Source organism: Peromyscus maniculatus, chromosome 21 (genome assembly GCF_049852395.1).
Source record: "Peromyscus maniculatus bairdii isolate BWxNUB_F1_BW_parent chromosome 21, HU_Pman_BW_mat_3.1, whole genome shotgun sequence".
NCBI classification, from domain to species: domain Eukaryota; kingdom Metazoa; phylum Chordata; class Mammalia; order Rodentia; family Cricetidae; genus Peromyscus; species Peromyscus maniculatus.
Genome location: NC_134872.1, coordinates 30,016,740 through 30,035,679, shown reverse-complemented (window position 1 = coordinate 30,035,679; position 18,940 = coordinate 30,016,740). Strand labels below are relative to the sequence as shown.

Here is an 18,940-nt window from a genome sequence, read left to right as displayed (position 1 = left end):
AGGGTTGCCCAGGGGTCAAGGTTCCTGAGGATGATGGTAGCAGGGATTCGCACCCTAGTGGATGCAGTGTTCTTTGGGAAGGAGCCTCCTTGAGGCGCTGGAGTCCTTTCCCACTCTTCCCATGTCCACACACGCCTGTACACTCCAGCTCATCTCCACACCTGGCTGCTGGTGCATCTTTAGAGGCATCCGGAGTAGCTTTTCAGCAGGAAGGAACTGACTTTCCCTGTGGGTTAGAGAGAGCTGTTTGGGTATATGAGAGCAGATTTCTGTAAGAAATTTGACTTGGAGTATGTGGCAGGTAGTGTGTAGTGTTTGGTGTTGGGGGCTGGGAGGGGTTCCTGGGATTCTTTATTATTGAAGTGCTGTAACAAAGGAATGTTGTGGAACTGCTGACCTAATTTAGGAATGAAGGACCTCAAACATCTGGAGACCAATTAACGAAAGATAGGTTGTTTTAGGTTTTGAGTTAATTTATCAAAAACCAGCATGATTGTAGTTTTTTGCTGTAACTGCTAAAAGGTTCTTTTAGATTTGATGTTCTGAAAGTCCCTAGAGTATTTAGCCCCCCTGTATTACTGTGAAAGAGGATTTGGAGTTTCTTTTTCTTGGATACAAAGTGTTCCTGTTTTCCTGCTGACAGAAAGTGCGGTAAAGAGAAGCGTTTGGAAAAAGAATTTGCTGTATCTCTAAGCTTTAGTTTGTTTTTGAATTAATGTATATTCTGATTAGATGGCAGAGTGCTATCTATCTATATATACACCTTATAGATAGTCTCTCCTGGTAGGGAACAATTGACAAGCTTTAAAAAGTCTCCAGATTTGTGTTTTATTGTGGCCAGCTGTATCACAGGACCTGTATTTTCAGAGAGAGACACTTATTTGAAAATCACTGACTTTCACCAATTTTGGATGAGCATATTTGGCACTGAAGAACTATCGTTGATGTTAGCTGGTGTTCATGCTTTCATCTTACAACATTTACTGTATTAACTTGGAATTCACCAGGCTAAACAGTTGGAAGGCTTCAGAGTTTGAAATGTTATACATTTCGCTTCTGATCTCTCCCTTTGAGAGGGGCAGTCCAACCCAGGCTTCACACTTGCTAGGCAAATAATTAGTCAATGAGCCATGCCACTAGTCCAGATTTGCACACTCATAACTCAAGAGTGAAGTCAGCAAAAAAAAAAAAAAAAAAGGTTTTAATTTCAGATTGGAGACTCTTAGAATTTCTTGTTTAAAAAAATTAAGATCTATAACCTATGTTGAAGTAACCCTCTTATACTTATTTTCAGACCTAAAGTACTCATGAATAAAATTACTTACATGCCCTAAGAGGTAGTTTCTTTATATAGTTACAGTGATCTTTAAAACTAGATTTTTATCCCCTGGGATTTAAACGAAAAGAAGTAATTGTTAAGTGCTCTTTGTTCCAATGAATTAAAACACTTTTTTTCTACCCATTCTGGTGGTATAGTTTCTCAGTGGTAACAACAGTGGTTTGTGTTTTGTCTAATAGCTGGAGAATAACTTTCCATATTTACAGTGCAGTTAAAACAGAAAAAGTAGATAATTTTCAGTTTTCCCATGGACTTGTAAAATCAGTTTAAAGAGGTAGGATTTTCCCTCTAGTCATATTTTAGTACTAACATGGCTTTCTTAGCTAAGAAGCATCAGGAGAGTAATGAATTAGAAGTTGGATGGATGCCCCCAAGTTTCAGTACATCAGTTCTTCTAAGTGTGGATAAAAGTAACTACCATCGGTGTATATCATTTGCCATCTCTGTGAGGCAAACATTATCTTGGGATAGTACAGAGCGATAACAGGGTCATGAGGTTAAGACATCATCATTATCTAACTTTAATTGAGTACCTACTGTGTGCCAAATGAAGGTTCAGGGATGACTAAGACAGGGAACATCTTTTGGCATAGGATTAACAGATGTTTTCCCTATGAGCAATGTTTGCTTCAGTACATGAAATATCCAGTGTCTTGTGTGTTATCTCACTACCGCACAAAGTCCATTGGTACTTTTAACTTTCTGCTACCATGTTCCTTTTCTAGACCAGAAAGGACCAAGACCACTGCCAGAAAACATTTTTCTTTTAACTTTAAATAAAAGACTGATCTGAAATTTACAATACAAAGTTTTGAGGGATTCTATAACACACATGAAAATAATTGTAGCTTTAAATTTGAAATTGTTTATAAAAGACATTTAAAGGGTGACATAACATTTGGCTTTATAGATTTCTGTTTTAGTTTTGTTGTGTTTTTTGAGAGAGTGTCACTATGTAGCCTTGGCTGGCCTGGAACTTACTCAGTAGACTAGGATGGCCTAGAACACGAAGCTCTGCTTGCCTCTGCCTCCTGAGTGCTAGAATTGAAGGCATGCACCACTACACCCAGCACTTGAAAGTTATTTTATGCCCACTTTGTACCTGGAATGCTCCTAACTATATTTGAGCCCTGGAGATTCAGGAAGCATATAAGTCATTCTGAATTTGAGAGCATTGACCTCTTTTTCCCAGAAAAAAAAATTGCCCTCGAATAACATTTACAATATTCCTATGTATATATACTTTCTTAGCTGTTTTTTCCTCTAAATTATTTTTCTATCCAAACTGTGTTTTTATGTTTGCTTTTAGGAAACCTAAATGATCAACACATCTGAGCAAATGTTTTTAAAATATTCAAAGTCACATCTACTTTCCCTCAAATATAAGAGATGAGTAAATAACTGATTTAGGGATAAATCAAAATTAAATGCTTTGGTACCTATTTTAAAACATAGTTTTAGGGCCGGGCAGTGGTGGTACACGCCTTTAATCCCAGCACTCAGGAGGCAGAGCCAGGCAGATCTGTGAGTTCAAGGCCAACCTGGACTACAGAGTGAGATTCAGGACAGGCACCAAAACTACACAAAGAAACCCTGTCTTCAAAAGACAACAAGAACAACAACAAAAAAAAAAACATATTTTAGTGTGTTAGTGAACTATGACACTCAGACCAAACTGACCCACTGCTTAATTTTATAAGCCCTACAAACATAGAGGTATTTTATATTTTCTAATGATTAAAAATAAAAAACAATAGTTCTTCGTGTAAAAACAACATGAAATTCATATTCCAATATCTGTATATAGTTTTGCTGGGACACAGCCATGCTTGCTTCTGTGTGCTATCTCTGGTGGTTTTGTGTTAAACTGGCAGTTGCATCATGATCCAGATTGGCATGGCCCACAAAGACAAAAGTTCCCTATCTGGCCCTTTCCAGAAGTCCTCACCTGGCCTGTTGCTGAGATGATCTTAGGTCTTTCCTGTAATTATGCTTCTGCCCTACTCATTCCTACCACCTGCCATTTAGCTTTATGCATACATAAAATCAGTAATATGTCAGAACTCTTCAATGAATCAAAAAGCATATTTGAAATTCATAGTCCTGTAGTTTAGGGGCACAGTGAATATGTGAAGGGTATTTTTTGTTGTTGTTTGTAAATTTTTTGAGACAAGATCTTGTTGTCTCAAAACAGTATGTGTTCCAACTGTCTTAGATCTCACTATGTAGTCTAGGCTGGACTCTAACTTACGCAGTCTTTTACCCAGGCCTCTCAAGTGCTGGGTTATAGATGTGAACCACCACCACCCTATGACATGTAAAGTTAACAGAGAACAGCATACATGACATTTTATGGGGACACAGTTCAGCCCACAGCAATGAGCTCATCCAGTAGTAGATAGGAGTAAAGGTCATTCTACCACGCTTTTTTAAAAAAGTCATTATATTGAATCTCAGTAAAGTACATAAGTCTCTTGTCCAGTTTGATCAATATTGATAAATATATATACAGTGACACATCAGTACAGTTCACAGTGTATTCCTCATTCGCAGCTTTTTATAGTTCTTCCCCATCTCCCTCTCCTTTCCTGGATGCATAGTCAACCTTTAATCCAGTTTTTGTCACTGGATTAGTGGGCAGTTTTTAGAATTTTATATTCTTTGTTTTTAAATTTTTATTTTATGTGTTTGAGTGTTTTGCCTGCATGTATATCTGTGCACAACATGCATGCCTGGTGCCCTCAGAAGCCAAAAGAGGACATCTGCTCCCCCAGCCCTGGAGTGTTACAGACAGTTGTATGCTGCCATGTTCATACTGGGAACTGAACCCAGGTCTTCTGCAAAAGCAGCAAGTGCTCTTAATCAGCTGAATCATCTCTCTTGCCCCATGTTTTTGTTTTGTTTTGATTACTTGAACTCAGCATAATTATTTCAGGATGCATTCATTTTGGTGCAGTTATCAATAATTGATTCCATTTTATTATTGTAATTTATATACGAACAGAGTATTTATTTTGAGTTTGACATTAGATTTTATTTCCAATCGTTGGCTATTTCAAATAAAACTGCTAATGAAATTCATGTATGCGTCCTTGTAATGATGTATGTTTATTTCACTTTGGATTAGCTAGATTATTTGGCTAAGTGTACATTTTATTTTTTCAGAACTGGCTTAGAACAGATTCACAACAATAGTGTATAAAGTTTCCAATTCTCCACCAGTTCTTGTAATGATCAAAAATTATTTTGTCAGCAATTCTATTCTGTTAATAACCTCACCAGGATTTTAAATGCATTTTTTTGACTCCTTGTGAAGTTGTTTTTACTTCAAGCACTTATTTGTAGCTCATATGTCTGGGCCTTGGATGTATTAGCCCCTAGGTTCGATACCTACTGCTATGCAAAATAATTATTAAATAATAATATATAGAAATGTAAATTCAGTATTTTTAAAACCAGCTTAGCCTTTCATGCCCTTTATTGTTTTCTAATGATGAAGCAGGTGCTTTCTCATTGAATCTTCACAATAATGCTGTAGCAAGTTTCTCCCTTTCCACAAAGAAGGGGGAAAAGAGGACTCAGAAATGCAAGGCTGGTCATTTTTGAGCAGTTGGGGTTTAAACCTAGGGCTGCAGCCAACAGTGTCTGCTCATGATGGGCTCTTACCAACAGACTCTGTACCCTTGCTTGGGTTTTAAATTGAGATTTGTTACTGTGAGGTTGGAGAGAGAGATGAGTGGTTAAAAGTGTCTCTGTACAGTCATGGGGACCAGAGTTGATCCCAGCTCCCATGTAACAAGCTAGGCATCTCTGAAGCACTGGGAACCCATCTCTGAGCATGGCAGAGACAGAGGGGAAGGATTGGCGGGGCTTTCAGGCTTCCAAAGTGTGTGGGGAGGGGCATGACTCACGGGTTCAGAGAGAGATCCTTGACTCAATCTTTTAAACAAGATTGGTTACATGGAAGTTCCGAGTGTACTTGATTATATCTTAAAAGTTGAAATTTACCATTGAACATGAAAGTTCAAGTTTTGTTTTGCCTGTGAGTGATTATTTTAAAGTATTTTCTACCTGTTCTTCATAGACATTTTTCCAGAAGAAATACCTACGTAAAAAAAAGCTATTATAGGTTGTGAGTGTTCTGATTTACTCTACATTTGTCTAGGCACTTTTGGTTCAGTCTACATTTATTAAATCTTCTACTTCCATGGAATTGGGGATATGTTCTAATAATGGGAAAAAACAAAAACAGACAAACAGTTACAATATACTGTGCTGCCATAGTGATAAACAGTAGAAGTGTCTAAGCAGAGTTATTAATTACTGTTATTGAGTGACAAATTGCCTAGTGGTTCCAAAGTTTGGCCAGTACATTTTGGTTCAGGTAATCCATATTTTGGGCCTCGCAGACCATTCCATCTTCCCTAACTTCTCAAGTCTGCTAGTGCTAGTGCAACAGAAGCAAGAATGTGGGAGAAAGCTTGTAGCTGTGTGTTCTAGCAAACCTTTCCTTACCCAGTTAGTGATGTGAACGAGCTGGAGAAAGCCCCTGATTTCCTTCTGTCTCCTTGGCTTTCCAGGTTAAGAGTGACTGTAGATCCACCTGCAGAACCAGAATACGACTAGTGAGCAATGGCTCGTGCTGCCTCAGTGCAAATGGAAGACTAAGCATAAAGGGAGGGAACTTGACCTGTTGAAGTCTGTTTATAGGAGCAGTTTATAAATCTGTGCGTACATAGATTGTACCTGGAGGTGATCTGTACCTGCAGTTAGTGACATATTGATTTCTGGATGAGAGGCACTGACATTGCCACGTGAGCCATAGCAATACTGATTTTCTGATTATATTGGTGCTCAGATTAATAAAGTATATGAGGTGATTTTCCCCTCCTCCATTCCAGGAAGCAGGCTTGCCTATCACATGGGAATTACATGTGTAATCATGACAGCAATGTAAAATTATACTTTACCCTTTTGAATTACTTCTCCTTATTCTTCTTCCCTTATTTTTGTCAGCATCTTAACTCTTAGTCCTTTAATAGGGTTGTTTTTTTTTTTTTTTTTTAATTTGTGCCTTTTAAGAAAATTTAAATTAGCCGGGCGGTGGTGGCGCACGCCTTTAATCCCAGCACTCGGGAGGCAGAGGCAGGCGGATCTCTGTGAGTTCGAGGCCAGCCTGGGCTACCAAGTGAGCTCCAGGAAAGGCGCAAAGCTACACAGAGAAACCCTGTCTCGGAAAACCAAAAAAAAAAAAAAAAAAAGAAAAACCAAAAAGAAAATTTAAATTAAATTTAAACTTTAAAGTTTTTTTTTTTTAATTTGAAGTTCATGTACAAAGAAATAGGTTTCATTGTGGCATTTTCATACATATGTGTCATTATATCTTATTCTAATTTGTCCTCCCCTCTGCCCTTCCACACACTGGCTGGTTCCCCTCCTTCCCTCTTATGATCTCCTTTATAGTTTTATGATCTGTGTGGCAGGCACGTGTGTGTGTGCACGTATATGTGTGTGTGTGTGTGTGTGTGTGTGTGTGTGTGTGTGTGTGTGTGTGTGTGTGTATTTAAATTCAGGCTTTTCCACATATGAGGGAAAAACGTGATGCATAACCTTTCTGGATTGTTTCATTTAACAGAATGATTTCCTGTATTTCAGAGAACGTTTATGGATAGGTTATCTCTGAAAACAATCATGTGGTCATTTGCTCTAATATACTGGATAAGTATTGCCATCCATAAAAGGAATACTGCTTCTAAAGGGGTTAAAATCATTTACTTTGGGGCTGGAGAAATGGCTCAGCTGTTAAGAGCACTGGCTACTCTTGCACAACCATCTATAATGGGATCTGATGCTTTCTTCTGGCATGCGGCATACATGCAGTACTCATATACACAAAATAAATAAAGTCTGTTAAAAAAGCATTTACTTGTTTGAGGGTTTTGCTGGGGTTTTGTTGTTACTGTTTGGTTGGTTTGTTTTAATTTTATGAAGGGGTTTTATTTGTTTGTTTGTTTGTTTTTTGGTCTTACTATATAGCCTGACTGGCCTGGAACTCATTATTTAGCATAGGTTTGCCTCAAATGTTCCTCTTGTCTCAGCCTTCCTAGTTAGTGTTGTGATTATAGTTATACATCGCCACAACCAGGTTATCTGCTTTTCTTTTGTAGTGTTGGGGACCAAATTCAGGGTCCCTTTGCTACTGAGCTGCAACTCTAGCCAGCATAGATACCTATCATTAGAGATGGGATAGCATTTTCACTTCCATTCAGTCCATACCATTTTATTAGTTTATTTGAACCATTCTCCATGGTTCATAATTTGGTTTGTTGATAGTTTCTAACTTTTTGGGAAATTTGTCTTTTCTGTCTGGTTGGTTTTATTGTCATCCTGACATAAGCTAGAGCAGTCTGGGGAACCTCAGTTGAGAAAATACCTTGCCTGTAGGCAAGTCTGAGGTGGCATCTTCTTGATTAATGATTGACATGAGAGGTCCCAGCCCATTGTGGATAGTGCTACCTCTGGGTCGAGGGGTGTATAAGAAAGCAAATTGAGCAAGCCCTGGGAGTAAGCCAGTAAGCAGCATTCCTCTGCTTTAGCTCCTGCTTCCAGGATCCTGCCCAGACTTCCCTCAGTGATGGAGCATGGCCTGAGTTGTAAGCAGGAATAAACACTTTTCCTTCCCAAGTTGCTTTTGGTCTTGCTGTTTTATCACAGCAAGAGAACCCCTAGTTAATACATCTTCTCTCTGTGTTTTCCTGGAATAGTCATTTGACATTGTGCCAAGTTAGTTTTTATTACATTCTTGCTTTCTTATCTGTGAATTGCTGTAAAAAAGATTGTTTTCAGCCGGGCAGTGGTGGTGGACACCTTTAATCCCAGCACTCAGGAGGCAGAGGCAGGTGGATCTCTGTGAGTTCGAGGCCAGCTTGGTCTACAGATCGAGTTCCAGGACAGGCTCCAAAGCTACACAGAGAAACCTTGTCTCAAACACACACACACACACACACACACACACACACACACACACACACACACACACACACACACACACTGTTTTCACTAATGCTTGATTCAAGTTTCAGGTAGGAGGACCAGGTAGGCCACAGGCCATTGAAGTGTGTTTGTTGTCTTGAACTAAACCCCTGATAACAGTTTCATTTATAAAAGGCTTACATTTAATTTCACTTGGTTTTTTTTTTTTTTTTTTGAGACAAATATTTGCTCTTGCTATAGCCATGGTTTTCCTAGAACTGACTATGTAGATGAGGCTGGCCTTGAACCTATAATGATCCTTCTGCCTCTTGAGTGGTGGGATTGCAGGTGTGAGCTTCCACGCTCAGCTTTCTTTTGCATTCTTTAAGCAACACTAAGAAGTGTACACAGAAATGTAACCCACATGGTACCTCTATGTGTTCATAGCTCAGTTACAAAAATAACTGAAACATTAATAATCTGCCTGGGCTCCATAGTACTCATTCCTTGGGTGTTTGCTGAATCCTCTGTTGTACACTGTTCTTACAGGTTTATGGTTGAGGTTGGAACTGGGTGCTGGGTGTCACCACTTCTGTGACAGCAGAGGACAGAAAGTTCTGTGAATAGAAGGAAGGAGCAATATCCTCAAGGACTTATACCAGAATGGACAAAAGGAAGCATACTGAACAGAATTCTTAGGATGACACTTGAGTCAGGCTTGTCTTGTTCAAGGCTGGGTCTCCTGCTAAATTATGTGTAAAAGAGAAAAGAAAATATGGTGACAAGGTTTGATTCTGCTCTGTTAAGGCAAATGCTCTCTTTAAAGACTCAGGTTAATTCAGCCAGCCCATTGTTGGATTTAATTTGTATGTCTGTGGGAACCAGAGAGCAGTAGATGGACATTGAGAAGGAGAAAGGAGAATGAGGTGTGATATGTCGTCTCATAAAAGCTTATTTCGTAACAGAAATAATCTAGACCATTGTTGTATTGTCTTTTACGTAGTGTGCGTGGGTCTGGCTTCCTGCCACCCTGTCCTGGTGACTGGAGTACATTCCGGCAGTGGTGCTTCCTCATCTGCGAGCAAAGAGAACTCCCTGAAGACCTCAAGTTCCTCAGTTGTCTTTTTTTATTGTCCTTCTGAGGACTCTCTTTGACTGTTTCTTTGGGCTGTACTTAGCTTAGCTACCTACTTCTCCCACCTCTTCCTAGTTTCAGCAGCAGATCTGGCTGGTTTAAGTTTCTAAGTGAGTCAAGTTCCTCCAAAAGTCTGAGAACTCTTCAACTAAGGGGTTCTGACCACAGGCGTCCTCTGTTGGTCTTTGTCCAATCAGGAAAGAAAATGCATGCTTTTCAAAAACTTTAATGTCTAAGAAGAGTAACTTCTTCACTTTTATTTTATGTATATCTGTGCAAATGGATACCCTGTGAGTGCAGTGCCCACAGAAGCAAGAAGGGCATTGGATCCCCTGGATCTGAAGCTTGATACAGGTGTTGGAGACCAAACTCTGGTCCTCTACTCATCTAGAAGGGAGGGATCATGTCAGGTTAGCTACCTTGCATAGAAAACAACTGTCTCTCACACCATCTCTCTAAACCAGCTGTTGTTTTTTTTTTTTAATTCTATGTGTCTTTTACATCATTTTGATCTGATCTCATTCATTTCCCCATCCCTTCCCATCCTCCCTCTGCACCTAAACCCCTCCAAAAAAAATTTAAGAGAAAAAGGGAAAATTACAATTAAAAGAAGGGAAAAAACTAAAAATCTCTTCATGGCAGCTGCAGTGTGACACAGTGAGTCATGCAGTAGACCCTTTGTCCATGTACCTTTACTTGCAAGTGTTCATTTTGAAGAGTCATTGCTCTGGTTCAAGGTCTCTGGTTTCTACTGCACTATCAATGCTGGGCCCTCATTAGGACTCTTCCTGGATATCCTGTTGTTGCCCTGTGTTGTGGAGATCCTGTAGCTTTGGGTCTGCCAGTCAGGTCCCTTCACATGCTACAGCAGATCATAGATGGGGTGGATGTTTGGGTGGACCAAGTCATAACCCTGGTTCTGGGCCTGGGCAGCTATAGGGTTGGTCAGCCAGCCAGTTCTCCCCTGTCCTCACTGCCAAGATGAGCTCTCCATTGCTCGGCTAAATCACCTCCTGCAGCAATGAGTGAGGGATAGGGCTGGTTCTCCTGCTTTCATGCCCTCAGGGTTGGCTCTCCCACACCTGTACCATTAGGGCCAGCTCTTGTGTTGCCCAGGTGAGGTATAGGTGCAACTCTCCAGAGTACTGCAGCTGGTGAAGGGTAGGGACAACCCTCTCTCTTATGAACCCAGCCAGGGCCAGCTCCTCCACATGTCTCAGGCATTGATGGGCCAGAGGTGGGGCAGGACGGGGACATCTCTCCTCCCCTCGTGCTACCTAACACATGTTAGATGAGTAATGAGGACAGCTCTTTTTTGCTCATAACATCCAGACTGAGTCACCCTCACTCTGACCACCGGGCAGCTATGCTGTGCTGCCTAGGTGAGGGGCAAGGCCTGTTTCCTGAATGCTACAGCTGATAAGGGGGAGGGTCAGCTCTCTTGTCCAGACCAGCTCTTAATAGACATTGGTGTAGCAATAGAATAGAGTGAGCTGCCGTGAAATAGTCACTATCCCAAGGGCTGAGGGAAGAGTCTCCAAGGGGAAGCCCATCCCTCACCCCATCCCACACACACCCTTCTCCTACTTCTATCTTGTAGAACTACCAAAGGAATGGATACTGCTGGTTCCTTGTACCACAGGAGCCCAACACCCTATTGCAAATGCTGGTGGCTGCCATGCCCTGCAGCAGCTGTACACTGGGGAAGCCAAACATGCTGTAGGAGTCTGGTTATCTCTGCAGGCCCAGGAAACCAGACCCTGGAGCATCTCCCCAGTGCCCTCTGTTGACAGGGCTTGGGTGCTGCTTTAGAGACTAAGATGGAGGGAGGTAGTGTTTCATCACCCAGAAGGACGTGAGATGCCAGGGTTATAGAATTCCTATTGAGAAGAGTGAAAGAATTGAACAAAGACCTTCATATTGTAACCATGTGACCTGCTTTCAAGGACCAGAACAAAGAGTATTTGAAGAATCTTAGAGAGGCTACAGCCCCAGCTGGGAACTGGGTCAGTCTAGTTGCGCTATCTGGTCAACATCAGACTCCTGGAATCTTGTTATGTCCTTTCCACATCATCTTTTATCACATTTATGATAAAAGTCTGAGTCATGGAAGCTAAAATATTCCTCGCCTTTCTCTGCACATCACAAAATTGAAAGCTCTTGGAGGGAAGGAACCATTTCAATTTCAGCAAAAAAAAGTTTTCAGTTTCTCTGTATTCTGGCCAATATATTAAAAAACGTGTATATGTATATGCTACATCAAGAATGTAACCAGAGCCGGGCGGTGGTGGCACACGCCTTTAATCCTAGCACTCGGGAGGCAGAGACAGGCGGATCTTTGTGAGTTCGAGGCCAGCCTGGTCTACAGAGTGAGATCCAGGAAAGGCACAAAGCTACACAGAGAAACCCTGTCTCGGAAAAAAAAAAAAAAAAAAGAAAAGAAAAAAAAAGAATGTAATCAGAAATGAGAGGTATATGGATTTAACCAGAAGAATCTTTGACTTGAATGACGTGTTTTACTTCTGTCTTTCTGTACTGAAAAATCTCATTATTTTCTTTTTTCCTTATCAGTGAAGTAGGCCTCATATTAAGCTTAGTCAAGAATAAAAACTCCCACTGACTTCCTGTCCCAGTGTAGCTGGCAGTTGTATGAGAAAGCTCTGCTGAGTCAGAACTAAAATAAGAATGTACCTTCGAGCCTGGCAGTCTGGAGCTGCTGGTCACCATAGCCATATAAAGAGCTAGCTCCTGGATGCACTGAAAGTTTCCCTAGTAACTTGGGCATCTCTCAGCTCAACACAGCTAAAAATAATGTTCTTCTATATTTGGAGCTTTCTCAAATGTGGCTTTGTATCTTTCTAAAAAGATGTTTATAGGGTAAGAACATGTTAATGCATCATGATAAGAATTAAATAAGGGAAACACTAGAGGGATTTTTTTTTTAGGAAAAATATTTGAAAAATCAGAGCAAAGCCTCCTAACCACTGAGGGAAATTTAAAGAATTGTTTAAGTTAATCAAGCACTCCAAATTCAGTGAAAGGAACTTGGTGTGGGGGCCTAAGGAGTTCACTGCAATGATTGTAGTTAAGGGAGCTGTCTCTTAAGTATGATGTTGCTAAAGAACTTGAACTATCTGGGTGTCAGCAAGGGCAGTGCCCTGACTGTTGGCCCTCTGCCTCTTAGCAGCATAATTGATGAAATACCGAGAGGGTGCTCCACACTGTGAAGGGCACAGAGACTCAGCGATCCAACTTTGAGACACTTGGTACAGGACACAGTGTTCAGTCTTCCTAAAGTCAGACTCAATGAATGGGATGCAGAGTCTCTAGCTGAGGGGAATGATAGTGATTCTTCGACACATTTCCTATAAACTATATTATTGTTGGGTAATAAGGAAGAGCAAATCCAACTTACAAAATGAAATGTGTAGGCTGTTGATCCTGCCCCAGGCTGCCATTTCATGACATGTCTCAGTGTGCTGTCATTAGTGGTTATGACTCTTACTACACATTGGCAGCTTCCCAGTTCTCCTCTCATCTCCTTTTATAGTGGGTCACCTGTACGGTAAGGATGGGTCACTGTAGAGAAAGGATAGCTGGGGGCTGGCGGCTGGTTAGCTCTGCTAGTGTGTGTGTGTGTGTGTGTGTTTGTGTGTGTGTGTGTGTGTGTGTGTGTGTGTGTGTGTGTGTGTGTGTGTGTGTAGCAGGGGTCTACTACTTTGTCTTTACACGGTTTTCAGAATGTTAATGTCGGAGAGGATCATGGAGAAAGAGAGTGAGCTTCTTTCCGGTTCTCTCCTTCATTCTCCCCAGCTAGGGTATCTTTTATACACACAAATCTTTGGTGGATAGATTTTTGTTGTGTGATTTTTGTTGTGTGAGTCATGTTGAGAAATTTTTAGAGTTCACTCAGAGCAAGATGCTTCATGAGAAATGGACCCCAAAGTAGGCTCTCAATACTTGTTAAACAATTAAGATTGGGGAGCTGAAGAAGTATTGATTTGCAGTATTTAGGCCAGATTATTTCTTCTGTTGTGGAGCTGGCACATGTGGTCCTGTGTCAGAGACCTTTGGCAGCCTCTTTATGCATCCTGCCTGTGGCCTCTGAGTGGCCTCTCTCTTCTGCAGACACCAGAGGAAGAGTTTTTGCCTCACCTGCTGGTGCTACATTTACTGTATTTGAATTGTTGGTTTTAGGACAAAGTGTGCATCTACTAGTTTACTTCCTGAAAAGTTCCAGCCTGTGATTGGACAGCATTACACTCACTTCCTTATGAATAGTTCTTTAAATATCATAAAGTCTGTATGTGGTACTATGTAACTATCTCTGACATCCAAGATAACTCCTTTTTTTATATATGTTTTATTTCCATGGTCAGTTCTTAGTAATAATTATATGTAAATAGCCTTATACCAGGCATCCTGGGATTGGAGTATTAGTGGTGCAAGGTGGTAGCTGGTACTTTAATCCAAATACTTCATGTTTTTAAATGATTTTTTTAACTTTATCTCTGATTATAGTTAAGATATATAGTTAAGATTATAGTAAAGGTTGCCATGAGGTATTGGCTCATGCCTTTAATCCCAAGATTAAATCTCAAGAGTCAGAGGCAGGCAGATCTCTTGAGTTTGAGACCAGCCTGGTCTACAGAGCAAGTTCCAAGGTAGCCCTGGCTACAGAGAGAAGCCCTGTCTCAAAACACCACCGCCCAAGTACAATAAACTTAAAGTGCTTTTACCTCCTTTGAGTAATCCCAATAAACAACACTAGTACAGACACATTAAAAACCTGCATTGTTGTTCTATTTAAGCTAGTTTAAGAAAATGTGGGTTAACTACTTTTTTACTCTTGTCCATGGTCATGAATTTTGTTTGCCTTATACAACTAGGAAGCAGTTTTATCAGACAAGACAAAATGGCATATTAACCAAAAATTCATCTTTTTCAGGTTGACCTTTATCTACTTCCTTATTGCCTTGAAAGAAAACATATTACATTTGCCCTACAACCTGGAAATGGGAAAGAATTTTCCATATCCATTGTCTGTCTCACTTACAAGTCATAGTTGCTTTGTTCTTAGTAGTCTGAGGAAAATTAGATGAAATTTTCCACTTAGGTGAAATAGAGAATTACAGGGAAAGTAGTTCATTTTGCCAAATGGTAATTTCTAGTTCAATTACAGTGGCCACATGAGTGATTTTAATACCCCAATATGACACAGAAATCTTTGGTAGCAGTTGAAGAAGCTTCATTCTAGTGGTACTTGTTGCTAAGTTCTTGGTTTAGTGATGGATTTTATAAATCTTTTGTGAAATAAATAAAGCATTTTTTAACTCTCCCATTCTACAGTCACGGTGGGGTGGGGGATTGGTTCCAGAACACTTCTGCACCTCCACCTCTACCATCCATAACAAAATCTGTGGTTGCTCGGGCCCCTTAGAGTGACCTGATAATTGCCAGCACTTGCACGAGTCTTCTGTTTTAAATCATCTCTATACTGTGCTACCTAACACAGTGTAAATGCTGTACATATCACTGATATGCTTTATTTTATGGATGGATGGATGGAAGAATAATGGCATGTAAAAGCTATATTTTCGCTACAAATCCAATTTCTTTTGTGTATGTGCTGGTGTGTTTGCATGTTCGTGGTGGGGTGGTACACATGTGTGCACAAGTGTGTGGAGGCCAATGGCCAGCTCTGATGTCATTCCTCAGAAGTCGTCCTTGGTTTTGTATTTCTTTTATTCGTGTTCTTTGCCTGTGTGTGCACATGTGAGCACATGGGTATGTAAGTGTTTGTGGCTGAACATGTATGTGGAGGCCCCAGGTTGACATTGGGCATCATCCTCTATTCTCTTTGAGCCAGGATCTCTCACTTAAACCCAGAGCTGGTTGATATGGCTAGTCTCACTGGCCAGCTTGCTCTGGGGATCCCCATCTCTGCATTCTGCAGCTGGAATTACAGACAGGCTGCCACAACCACTCATCATTTATGTGGGTTTGGGGATCTGAACTCCTGTCTTCAAATTCAGTGTTTGCCTAGCAAGTGCTTTAACCATGAGCCATATTCCAAGTCCCCACCTTGACTTTTTGAGACAGGTTGTTGTGTGAACTTTCTCCAGGAGACAAGCAAACATCTGTTTACCCCAGATAGGACACAATGATAGACCAACGAAAGTATTCCATTCAAGCACTAGCTTAGTAAAATAATGACTTTAATTAGAGTTACTTAAAAGAGTATAGTTGAAGGGTTACTTGCAGAAGCATGAGCAATTTATGGACAACTACACCATTGAAGAAAAAAATCTCTTTTTTTTAAATACAGCAGTTTATTGTCTATTTTTCGGGGGGGGGGGGGGCGGGGCAGGAGAGGTGGCTCATGAGTCCCTCCTCCTAACAATCCTGTTTAGAAACTTTTGCTTTCTGTCTCTTTCTGTCTCTCATCTGTCCCTGTGTCTGTCTGTCTCTGTACGTGCATGCATGCGTGCGTGGGTGTTGAGACACAGTCTCTCATAACCCTAGCTGTCCTGGAACTCACTATATGTAGACGGAGCTAGCTTTGAGATCTGCCTGCCTCTGTGCTAGGATTAAAGGTGTGCACCACCATGCCTGACCTGCTTATAAATCTTATGGGAGAGGGGCGAGACTTGATGAGCCTCTTTCCCTTCTATGGCAGAAAGTTAATGGGCTCAGTCATCTTCTGCAGGTCTTTTTGAAGTACTCACACCTGCTGCCAGTGCAAGAGACTAGTCAAGTCATGTCAGGCTCAGAGGACAGCGTTCCACACACAGGATCTCTCACTGCAGCATGGAGCTCACCAGTTAGTCTTGAGTTGGTGGCCTAAAGCATGAGGTTGAAGATAGCCTGAGCTACATAGTGCTAGCAGGCCAGCCTAGGCTTTGTAGAAATGCCTTGCCTTAATGAGGCCCTAGATTCAATCCCCAGCAGTACTCCTACCCCCAAAAGCTGCTTTGGCAACTCTGCTCATGAGTAAGTCCAGATTTTAAGTATCTAAGCTCCAAGGAACAGCTGTAATGCTTTGCCTGACATCTCTAAGTAGGTTGTTTGCATCTTTGAAGTTAGCAGACTGGTGGAATCAGAAGCTCTGCAGCTGTCTTCATGTTGTACTAGAGTGCACTAGTGGGTAGTTTGGTCTCATCAAGACATGAGGCATGCCCAGGGTCTTAGCTAAGTTTCTGTTGCTGTGATTAAACACCATGACCAAAAGCAATTTGGGGAGGAAAGAGTTTATTTCAGCTTCAGTGTGAGGACAGGAAGTCAAGGGAAGAACCTGGAGGCAGGAAATGAAGCGGAGGCTGTGGGGAAATGGTGCTTACTGGCTTGCTCTCCATGGCTTGCTCAGCCTGCTTTTTTATACCACCCAAGATCACCTGCCCAGAGCTGGTACCATGCACCCTGTTTGGGCCCTTCTACATACATGCCTTATGAATCAAGAAAATGCTCCTTCAGGCCATCTGGTAGAGGCATTTTTTCAGTTGAAGTTCCTCTTCCCATTTGACTCGAGCTTTTGTCTAGGTGACAAAAAACTAACCAGGACTCCCAGCCAGGCTCCAAACTCCATCCTCTAGTAAGTGATGAAGTTTGGCATCCAGCAAATGGTCTTGAGTCCATGGAATAGAAATCTCTATTCTTAGTGTCTTGTTTGTTTGTTTGTTTTTGTTTTTCGAGACAGGGTTTCTCTGTGTAGCTTTGCGCCTTTTCTGGATCTCACTCTGTAGACCAGGCTGGCCTCGAACTCACAGAGATCCGCCTGCCTCTGCCTCCCTATTGCTTGGATTAAAGGTGTGTGCCACCACCGCCCGGTTTATTCTTAGCGTCTTAAAGGAAAATTTGCATTCAAACCTGACCTAGAGGATATTCCAAATGGGCATACTAGCTTTGGTGAATGGCTAGCTTAATTAGATTATTAAACACCTTGGGAGAAACTAGTAAGGATCTCAAACAACCCTAGTTCTTCAACAAAAGTCACCTAAGTGACGCTGTGTTCACTAAAGGGGAACTTTTGGTATTTGTGAGAAAACAGCCTCCCACTCCAACGACTTGATGCTGCTGTGATGGCGGTGGTGGCTTCACTGGGGACGTTTAGGATAAAGTTTCTGAGGGTTAGGATCACAATCCAAAATGACTGTCTGTAATTCTGAGAGTAAGTGTCGGGAAAGTTAAAAACAGCAAACAAGAGACATCGGTATAAAGTTGAACAGTAACGTTTGTTTGGCCTCTGTTGCTCTGTTGAGAGCCTTCTTTTTGCTCTGCTCTGTGTGGGGAGAACACTGCCACCCAGCCTTTCACTGGCCTCATGGTTACTGATCCTTATTCAGAACAATGAGCACTGACCTCGGAGCCTTCGCTCTCTGCTTACTTACAACAAAACGATTTATATATTGACGTCCTGTTTCCCTGCCTGCATTGTATACTCAGAGAAGCAGAGGTTATGGCTTGTATTCACTTCTTTATTCATTCCACAGATGTACTTATTAGGATGCAGCATGAGCACATAGGAAGAGTTTTGTGTGTTCCTGGTGATGTGAACAGTAAAAGAATGTGAGCAATTAGTTTAATGAGTATATAGTTCTTGCCAGAATAGCTGCTAAAGGAGGAGTAGCGCATTTGTGCTGTTACTCACTCCTAGAACCCCAGAGCCTGGTCACTGTCACCTTTGCAGTAGAGGACAGCATATCCTTTGAGCCTCCTCTGCTGCTCTCTTATTACAGTGTAAGAAGATATATAAGGTACAAAGATTTCCTTGGAGCAATGTGTGGAGGCTCTTAGGATCCCAACACTAAGAAGACTACCCTTGACTTCTAGGCCAGCCTGGACTGCCAAGTGAAACCCTGTCTCAAAAACCAAGACCAACAAGCAAACATTGCTTGGTACCTTTAATTCTTTAATCCCTGCAGAGGCAGGAGGGTATCTGTGAGTTGAGGCCTTTCCCGTCTACACAGTGAAACCCTGTCTCAACAACAAAAGAAAAATCTCACAAAGAATTTCCTTGCCTTGTATTTATGCTGAGAATCAACTGGTTGGGTCTTAGTGCCTAATAAGAGATCAATGTGATTGATACACATGTGTGCTGAGATGATCTGTCCCTTTCTTCTTCAGAGCCTTTGCCTCCTTTCTCTCTGGATCACAATTAAGATATTTTTGAGTGCTGGGAGTAGAGTGGTAGTGCACACCTTTAATCCCAGCACTTGGGAGGCAGAAGCAAGCCGGGTCTATGAACAGCCAGGGCTACACAGAGAAACCCTGGGGGGCGGGGGGGGGGGGGGGGACGACGGACACACGACCAGATAAGGTGATCTGAAAAATATAAACCAAGAGGCACAACCATAAATTTTACTCACAGCATGTAAATCTTGTGCTGATTGATTAAAACCATATAAGACTACTGCTCAGAAAAGCAGCTATATTAAAGTAACTTCTACTTAAGACATGGCTCAGCAGATAAAGGCACCTGCAGCTGAGCCTGAGGA

The 18,940-nt window shown here is 41.5% G+C and overlaps 1 protein-coding gene and 1 long non-coding RNA gene across 6 annotated transcripts in view; one reads left to right on the top strand and one right to left on the bottom strand.

The window, feature by feature from the left end:
- The window catches only part of Lims1 (LIM zinc finger domain containing 1), a 107,330-nt gene that overhangs the window by 53,962 nt on the left and 34,428 nt on the right, over nucleotides 1-18,940 (top strand). The gene's annotated exons all lie outside the window — the stretch shown is intronic.
- LOC121824831 (uncharacterized) overlaps nucleotides 124-18,940 on the bottom strand; it is a 20,196-nt gene continuing 1,379 nt past the window's right edge. The window contains exons 2-3 of the long non-coding RNA XR_006066832.2: nucleotides 5,855-5,942; nucleotides 124-226 (exon numbers count right to left, since the gene is read on the bottom strand). This is a non-coding gene — a long non-coding RNA (uncharacterized LOC121824831). The remainder of the gene's footprint in view (nucleotides 227-5,854; nucleotides 5,943-18,940) is intronic.